Source organism: Lycium barbarum, chromosome 10 (assembly GCF_019175385.1).
Source record: "Lycium barbarum isolate Lr01 chromosome 10, ASM1917538v2, whole genome shotgun sequence".
Lineage (NCBI taxonomy): Eukaryota > Viridiplantae > Streptophyta > Magnoliopsida > Solanales > Solanaceae > Lycium > Lycium barbarum.
In genome coordinates this window covers 121,026,203-121,035,560 of record NC_083346.1, presented here as the reverse complement: position 1 = coordinate 121,035,560, position 9,358 = coordinate 121,026,203, and positions in this window count along the sequence as shown.

Here is a 9,358-nt window from a genome sequence, read left to right as displayed (position 1 = left end):
ATTCATTGGATGTTAACAAATAGTAATAATCACATCCTGTGTTTGTTAAGAAAGATTGCTAGAAAAGATGCCACACAGTATCAATGGTCCAAGGATCTCAAGCATGCTGATCTTGCAATAGTATATATATTGAAAGATAAAGAGTAAATTAATGTGTGGGACTCATAACCAGCTAGTAAAAAGTTAACTTTATAAGAGAAACCACAAGGTTTTGAATCTTGGATAAAAAGGTTACATTTATTTTATTATTATTCTATTTATACAATGTTTTGATTTGTTTAAGCTAGGGTTAAATACGTAGTATTTTTTACTCAGTAATTGATAAATTTTAATTTTAGTTCTTCTAATAGTTAATTATGTATTTAATATTTAATTAATTGAAACATGCATTTTTTATTCTTTTGCTTGTGAATATTCACATATATACTATAATTATGTTATGTTAAGCTTATATTGTTACTCCATAATTGTCGGTTATATAGTTCTAAAAATAATCTAAATATAATGTACTTCTTACATAAAGGGACCAGAAACACACACTTCAACTAAATCATGAAAGGCGAACGTGCTTAGTTAGAGACTCAGATATCGCAAGGATACCAGCAAAGAATGTGGTGCAGCGGATGAAACTGCTCTTTCCTTAACAAGAGGTCTCGGTTCAGACTCTGGATATAGAAAATTTTTTGGTAGGGAGCGCTTTCCGGAATGGACCTTGCACGGTGCGAATTCGAATTTAGTCAGACTTCTATGGGAATACTAGACACCGGATGAAAAAAAAAATATATCACAAGGATCAAAATCAAAATTTTTATAATTGAGGGCTAGAAATGTTAAAATCCCTTTGTTTAACTATTCATTTATTTTAATCACCATGTAAGAAAAGTAAGGGAAAAAGGGGACAAAAAATGAGAACATCATAGCCACCTATGCCATTAACCATAGGAGCTCATTGATGCTGTTCCTTTGTGGGTCCTCATCCTTTTTTAAAAATAAAAACTATTTTTATTCTTTTTAATTAAAAACAGCTTTTTAACGATTGGTTATATCAAGCCTTTGCACTATGTTAATGATTCCATCTCTGGATATAAGAAATTGGGAGGGCCTACTTAGACACTGTATCTTCAGTAAAGCAGAGTAAAATTAAATTTGAATATATCCCAATTTGGATCATGATTAGATTCTATTATTTTGAGTAATTATTCGATTTTCTCTATATATTTTAAAGATAATAAATATCCAAGAACTGAGCTGTTGTGTCATTAGCAACTTTAACAAGTGGTAAACTTTTGCATGTATACTTTTATTGTTCATTACTTTAGTTGTGAGTCTTGTGACATACAAATTATATGTAACTTTTACCCTTCCACGAAAAATACCCATATTTTATTCATTCTTCTTATGCAAAAAGAACCAAAAAAAAAAAAAAGGGGGGCCAAAGTGCCTTCGATTAGTGAAAAAAGAGAAAGTAGAATAAGATTAAAACCTTTCGCCTAAATGATATAGAATATAATTGTAGAAATCACTGTAATATTCTTTTCCATTTTATTCATATTTAGCTATGAAATCTCTGATTTCTTATACAAATACAAGGAAATTGATTTTTACTCCCTTCCCTTTATTCTTAAATTTAGTATCTAATTAAACATCTTCACATAAATTTGGATAAAGTGCATTTTACCCGGGTTGATGGAGGATAAACAATATCCAAAATTAATTGTGGTACGTACAAATTGATCAAACACTAATATTATAAGGGCCCGTTCAACCATGAAAATTTTCTACTTTTTTCCGGAAAACGTTTTCACTTTATTTGAAAATCAACGTTAGAATTTGAAAAACACCAAAAAATTTATTTTCATTTTTTTCACTTTCAATACATTTAAACAACAAAACATTCTTCGCAAAAACTATAGCCAACCATAACTCCAACTCTAAAATACCAAATAAACTGAAAATATTTGGTTTTCATGGCCAAATGCCTACTACAAAAATATAAACACACTAAGAGAATACTCAAAATGTTGTGCTTAGTATAGTTGTAGCATGTGAGGGAATTCAGATCCTGTAGGAAATGTGATTGAGGGAACATTCTCACGCCCACTGACAACATATGACTTATTCTTGTTGGATCATATGCACTTTCATTTATTTATATTTTTCCTTTTCATTTTAGGGTTTGTTTGGTATGGAGGAAAACATTTTCAGAAAATGTATTTCAACTTTTTCATATTGGTAGATAGAATATTTGGGTAAACATTTTCTCTGCGAAAATAAATTCTTTGAAAATGAAGAAAATGATTTTTTTTAACTGAAGTAGGAAAGTAAGTTTTATAAGTGACATTTGAAGTTCATTATTTCCTCCCCAGCTCCCACCCCCAGAGGTGGATCCAGAATTAAATTCTATGAGTTCAATCTTAAGATTTTTAGGATTGAACTCATTACATTTTAAAAGTTATGGATTCATATATACTATATATTATAATTTTAATAATTTTCTACAGATAAATTTATAGTCCTCATCGAAAGTTAACGTTTCATTTGAACCCTCACCTATAAGGCTAGATAAGCCATTGCTAAGTGCTAACCCCCACCCCTTGACCATTCCACCACCCCCGAGCCCCCATAATATTTTGATATATTACATATAAATACACTTAAGATAATATTTTTTTGCTTACTTACGAGATAACTAAACTCACTTTTTTTCAAGAGGACGTTTTCCTTTCGCAGCAAACACACCTCTAATCTTCCTGTTTCTTATTCCTCTCTTAAAGCAGCACCGATCTTGGATAGACTCTTTGTCTGTGGTCCCTACGTACGCCCTTTTGACTAATAGTCAAATCTTCCCGTCTTTTATGTCTTTATTTTCCCTACTAGTCACATTTGGCCCATGCTTACATCAAACATATTTAATGCGATAAATATTATTGAAATATGATGAAATCAATGAAGTAATTGATAAACAAATATAGAATTTTAAGTTAGATAATTATAAATTCTGGTACTGTAAAATATTTTTTAGCATTTCTTCAAATTAAACAACAAAATTAGTTTTTGGAAAGTTCGCGCAAATAATTTTTTTCTTACTTTATAAACTTTCTTTTTTCCTTCCAAAAGAAAGTTAAACCATTTCCCCCTAAATTATGTAAAACATTGATTGTCCCATTTTGCAAAATATTTCAATATTAAAAAATGTGAAATTTTAACGCTTTTTTTTTTTTTTTTTTTTCAGTTTTTAGTGTTATTTCCATTTGAAGAGTTAAATTGTATTATTTTTATAACTATAATTTTTCAAACATTTTCAAAATATATATGAAAACAATACATTATAGTTGGGTTTCAATGTAGTCAATTATTAGGTAAATTTATGCTAAAAGAGTGTGCAACATAAAATTAGATTAGTTAACTTTCGTACTTTGAAACCCTTCGTTTGATTGAGACGGAAGAACTAAGATTTACATTTTTGATACTTTTTAAAAGTATTTAACAATGTTATAAGTTTTTTTTTTTTGGGTAAATTTTGGAATTTCCAAAGTGAAATCTTTGATTATTACATGTGTTTGTGATCTGCAAATTGTGACATTATTAGTAAACACAAAATTCAATCAATTCTAAAGTATGCCATTAAATTATAATTAAAAAATAAAGTTATCTAATTGAACTTTCTCTGGCATAAAATACGTATCATGTTTCGTTTCTCGAGTCAATTTAAGTTTAACTAATCTTCGAAGCCAAACTGAATTAGATTAGATTAAAATTTTAAAATTAAAACTTACATATTTAAAAACTATACGAAAAATACTACATATTGCAATTCTTCTAATTTAAAAGTGGGTTTCTTTCTTACTAATAGTAGAGTTATCTCATAACTTTTTTACAACTTTACATAAAATCCATTAGAATATTGAGGTAATGGAGAACCAATTCTCTGTTAAAAAAATGAACCAATTCACGGGCACAAGAAAGTTTGAAAAGTGTTACCCAATGAATTACTTTGTACACAGTTAAATAAGAAAATTGTTTACCAAATAAGACAAAGCTAAGAGCAGTGTTTTAAAAGGCGTTTTCGGGGCGAGCCCCGGGGCGAGCCTCGATGCGAGGCGTACCTAAATTGCCCCGAGGCTATGGTGGGGGGCGAAAGTATCGAAAGGCGTACGCCCAGCAATTCGGGGCGTACGCCTGGGCGTTTGGGGCGTACGCCCGGGCGTTTGGGGCGTAAGCCCGGAATTTTTTTTCAAATTAAAACGAAATTTGTTAAATAAGTCCTTAGTATAATGCCCAAATTCTCAAAAGTCAACATGTAATTACTCAAATGTTTTAAAGAGGAACTGAAACATTAAATTTAAAAGTCAAGACTTTTTTTTATTGCTAGAATGCCTAATATATGTTCTTTTCCAACTATTTATCTTGTCTTCTACTATCTCAAAAAAATAACGAGCAGTCACTTGTACTTGTAAGTAGCGTATAATAGATTGTTCTAATTAGTTTTTTTGTGTGGGTAGAGCATATATATATATATATATATATATAGACGTATAATATATTGTTCTAATTAAATTTTTTTTTGTGGTGGAGCATATATATATATATCTCTTGAACTTATATATATATATATATATCTCTTGAACTTATATATATATATATATATATATATATATTTATATATATATATCACTTATTTATAGTTTTCTTCATTTTTTACGCTATTTCACCTATTTAAAAGTATTGATTATAATTATATCATTTTATAAAATATTAAAAATTAAAACCCCATGGGGCTTACGCCTCGTGCCTCAGGGCTTACGCCTCACTGAGGCAGACGTAAAACGCCCCGCCTTACGCCTTCGCCTTTTAAAACACTGGCTAAGAGTACAAAAATGTAAAATACCTAAAATGCCCCCGTGACAAGGCCCAAGTGGAAATGATGCAGGGGAAAGACCAGCCACGTGGAGCAGACTTATAGCTGTTTGGTCAAGCTTCTAAAAACAGTTTATTTTAAAAAGTATTTTTTTTTAAAAGTAATTTTCAAAAAAATACTTTTGGCTAAAAGCAGTGTGTGTTTGGCTAATTAATTTAAAAAGTACTTTTGAGAAGCAATTAGTGTTTGGCCAAACTTTTAAAAAGTGCTTCTATGTGTATTTTTCTCAAAAGTACTTTTCAAAAAAGTGTTTTTGGGTAAAAACTATTTTTTTTAGCTTCTGCAAAACTGTTTCTGCTACTCCCCAAAAGCACTTATTTTTCCCAAAAACTTGGCCAAACACCTCACTTTTTTAAAAATAAGTACTTATTGAAAAAATAAGTATTTTTGGGGAAAAAATAAGCTTGGCCAAACAGGGTATTATAGGATGAAAGAGTGTTGTGAGGACTGAGGACGACAAATTTTTGGATTCTCCCTTATTACATACAGTAATATATATTCTTTCATATATAATCTCATTATTTGTCAAAACACATTTTGCACATAAAATATCTTTTTATTGCCCAATTTGTTTTTTTTGTGTTTAGGTAAGGGGTTAAGATATTTAAATTTTGTTATTAATTAGAATATTTGATTTTACAATCTTTTTAAAATAAAATTTGCTATCTATCAAAAAATTTGGATTGATTTTTGATAATTGTGTTGACCCCTCTCGACATTTTTGCCATTTTGAATTCAAAAAAGATACTACTACTTATAAGATAATGAATTCGTCTATCTATACATTAGAACGAGTCTCTTTCTCAAACGGCCTTAGTTTTTCAGTCTTATATTTCACGAATAATCGTCCTTGCAGCTTGCCAAAGCCATTTCATACTAGGAAATCTTGCAAAGAAGTTAGAAAATAAATCTTATGATGGAAATAGCAATACAAAGTAATCATATTCGAAAAATATTTAATTCTAGATCTTTAAACTATCTAACTATATGGACCTGCAAAAGGAAAAAAAAAAAAAGCATGAAAACGGGAAAAAGAAGAATATTAGTTGTGTATACGGTAAAAACCGGATGTGAGCCAAACCGGTGGAACGGGAACCGGAGGAAGGAACAATGATGCGCCCGAGGCTACTCGCCCTTGACCGAAACAGTGCCTGGGCCGAAGCTGAGCAAGGGCACCGACTGATCTGCCCTCTGCATCGTTGAAACGGCCAAGCCCGAGGACTCGGGCTTTCATGGCCGTTGGTCTGCATGACCGTTAGCCCGAGTGACCATTTGTCCGTGTGGCCGTTGCAGACGGGTCACGCGCCAGTAACGTCCAGTCATGGTCAACTACCTACCATGCGTGTGTCAGACGGCGCCGTCAGTCTAATCCCACCAAATCCGTGCAGAGCAGTCCTTTTTATTATTATTTTATTAACTCATATTGTATGAGAACCATGGGAGTGCCACTATAAATAGGGCATGTCCCCTTCCTTTAAGGGGGTTGGCTTCTTCATTTTTCCAAGAACACTTGTAATAGAAAAACATATATGCAATCTCTCTCTCAATATCTAATCCGGCCAAGGATACTCGTTTCCATTTATATTGTGTTTCTTCCATCAAGTATTCAACATTGTTCATAAACGTTTATATTCATAGTAAATTGTCATCATTAGTCGTTTTATTGAAGAACCCTCACATACATATTTTCTCTATCTAATACACATCAAGATCCAAGCACATATCCTATACCCATCCACAAATTTAATTGATTATTCGAATCCGGGGTAAACAGTTTGGCGCCCACCGTGGGGCTAGGATAATAGTGGTCTTTGATCTTGATCTCTATCTTACCCATCAAAATCAGAAACATCTACTGTCCGTCTCTGAAAAAACGGACCAAATGGCTAACAGTGGGCAATCTGGTCGTGTCAACAACAACGAGATCGTGGCCGAAAATGAAAGCAGCGGGCCACGAGGATCGCCAAACCCCACTGACCCTTCAAATACTAACAATTCAATTACTTTGTCCGGGACACAAGTCCGGAAAGAACCGGATACCCCGAATGATAATATTGACTTGCGTTTAATTTTTGAAATGTTGCAGGAACAGAGAGCGGCGATTGCCGAACAGGGAATCGCAATATCCCAGCTGCAAAACGGAAGAGGTAAAACGACCCCGGAAAAAGCGAAGAGTGTTGCTAAACCCAGAGGAGATGAGGCACGAATGGTTGAAAGCAATGGCTCCGGAGCTGGTCCATCCACCGAGATTCTGAGAATGCTCGAAATGTTGGCGAAACGGGTGGACTCGACCGAAAAAAGGGTGGAGACATACAACTCTCGGGTGGATCAAATCCCGGGGGCTCCGCCTATTTTGAAGGGGCCGGATTCAAAGAGGTACATCCAAAGGCCTTTTCCTCCAACTGCAGCTCCGAGATTGATCCCGAAGAGGTTCAAAATGCCGGATATCCAAAAATATGACGACACAACGGACCCTCACGAACACGTGACCTCATACGTCTGTGCTATAAAAGGCAATGATATGGAAGATGATGAAATCGAATCCGTGTTGCTGAAAAAGTTTGGGGAAACTCTGTCAAAAGGAGCATTGACTTGGTACGATCATCTGCCCGAGCATTCAATCACTTCTTTCGAAATGCTAGCCGATGCCTTTATAAAAGCACACGCCGGAGCCAAAAAGGTGCAGGCTCGAAAGGCGGATGTTTTCCGTATAGCCCAAAGAGACAAGGAGCTATTGCGTGAATTTGTCAACCGGTTCCAAAGGGAACGAATGGAGCTCCCCCCGGTTCCGGAGGAATGGGCCGCACAAGCTTTCACAAAGGGGCTCAATGTTCAGAGCTCGACGGCTTCATTCAAATTAAAGGAAAGCTTGCTGGAATACGAGGCTGTGACCTGGGCGGATGTCCATAACCGATACGAGTCAAAAATTCGGATAGAGGATGACCAACTCGAGCTTCCCCCGGGGCCCGTAAAAATGAAAAAAGCTCGGAGAGATCACGAAAGAATTACGAACCGGAGGCCGGACCATCGAGGGAAATATATCGGCCATACTCTCGAAAACCAAGCTTCAGGTCGGAAAAATCAAGGGATGGCCCGAGTCATTTCTCTGGGCGGGGGTGATAAACGGGCCGAGTCTCCGGTTCAGGTATACCACCGAGGAGTCAAACGAGGAGGCCACGGCTGTGAAACTCGATCTCACGGATGAACTTCGCGAAAACGCGTTGGTCCGCATTGCAACCCAGAAGCAGAGAATGGAAAGGTACTACAATCAGAGAGCCAATTTTTGACATTTCTAAGTTGGGGACTTGGTGCTTCGAAAAGATACCTTGAGCACCAAGAATCCCAACGGAGGAAAACTGGGTCCGAACTGGGAAAGACCGTACAAGATAACCGAGGTAACGGGCAAAGGATCGTGTCAGCTGGAATCCGTGGACGGGCAGCGATTGTGCAACAACCGGAACGTGGCTCATTTGAAGGGATATTACTGCTAAGGTATGGACACCTCATGTTTAACCTTTTTCTTTTTGCAGGAAGTCAAGTACCGGATAAAGTTAGGATCTAGGTCTGAAAACGCGTGTTGCACTCTTTTCCTTAGTACGGTTTTGTCCCAAAATGATTTTTTCGACAAGGTTTTTAATGAGGCAACAAGTACAACGTGTTACTTAACAAAAATAAGGACAAATGGCCGGGAACTCGGGGTCACGGCCTACGAGTGGGGGCTTGATAGCACTCGCCTGATCTTGCAGCTCGGATAAGCACTAGGGGACTTATACCAACATCGAGGTGTACCCCGGTTAATGGAAAACGGAGGAGCTCAACAAATCAAGACCGGACCTTCTGCATTAGGTTTCGGTGTAAGGGCCAAACGATAAAAATGAATCGTGTCCCCCCAATATTTGCTACGCCAAAAGCAAAACCGGACCTTCTGCATTCGGTGTCGATGAAAGGACCAAACGATCAAAATGAATCGTGTCCCCCCAATATTAGCTACGGCAAAACCAAAACCGGACCTTCTGCATTCGGTGTCGATGAAAGGACCAAACGATCATAATGAATCGTGTCCCATTCAACATTTTCTACGGCAAAACTAAGGCCCGACCACCGGCCATAGCCTCCGATGTAAGGACCAAACGATCATAATGAATCGTGTCCCATTCAACATTTTCTACGGCAAAACTAAGGCCCGGCCACCGGCCATAGCCTCCGATGTAAGGACCAAACGATCATAATGAATCGTGTCCCATTTTTCATTTACTACGGCTAAGGAAGGAAGAATTAAAATTCTCATATGTACAAGCATTTTGCAAACGCAAAGTTACCAAAAGCTGGTTTAACAAAATCTTGGGTGTCTTTCTGTTAAAAGGACTTCGCCCCGATGGTAACCGCCGTATTCCGGCACTGCCCCACTCACATACTCTATATCGAGGATTGTGCCCGAGA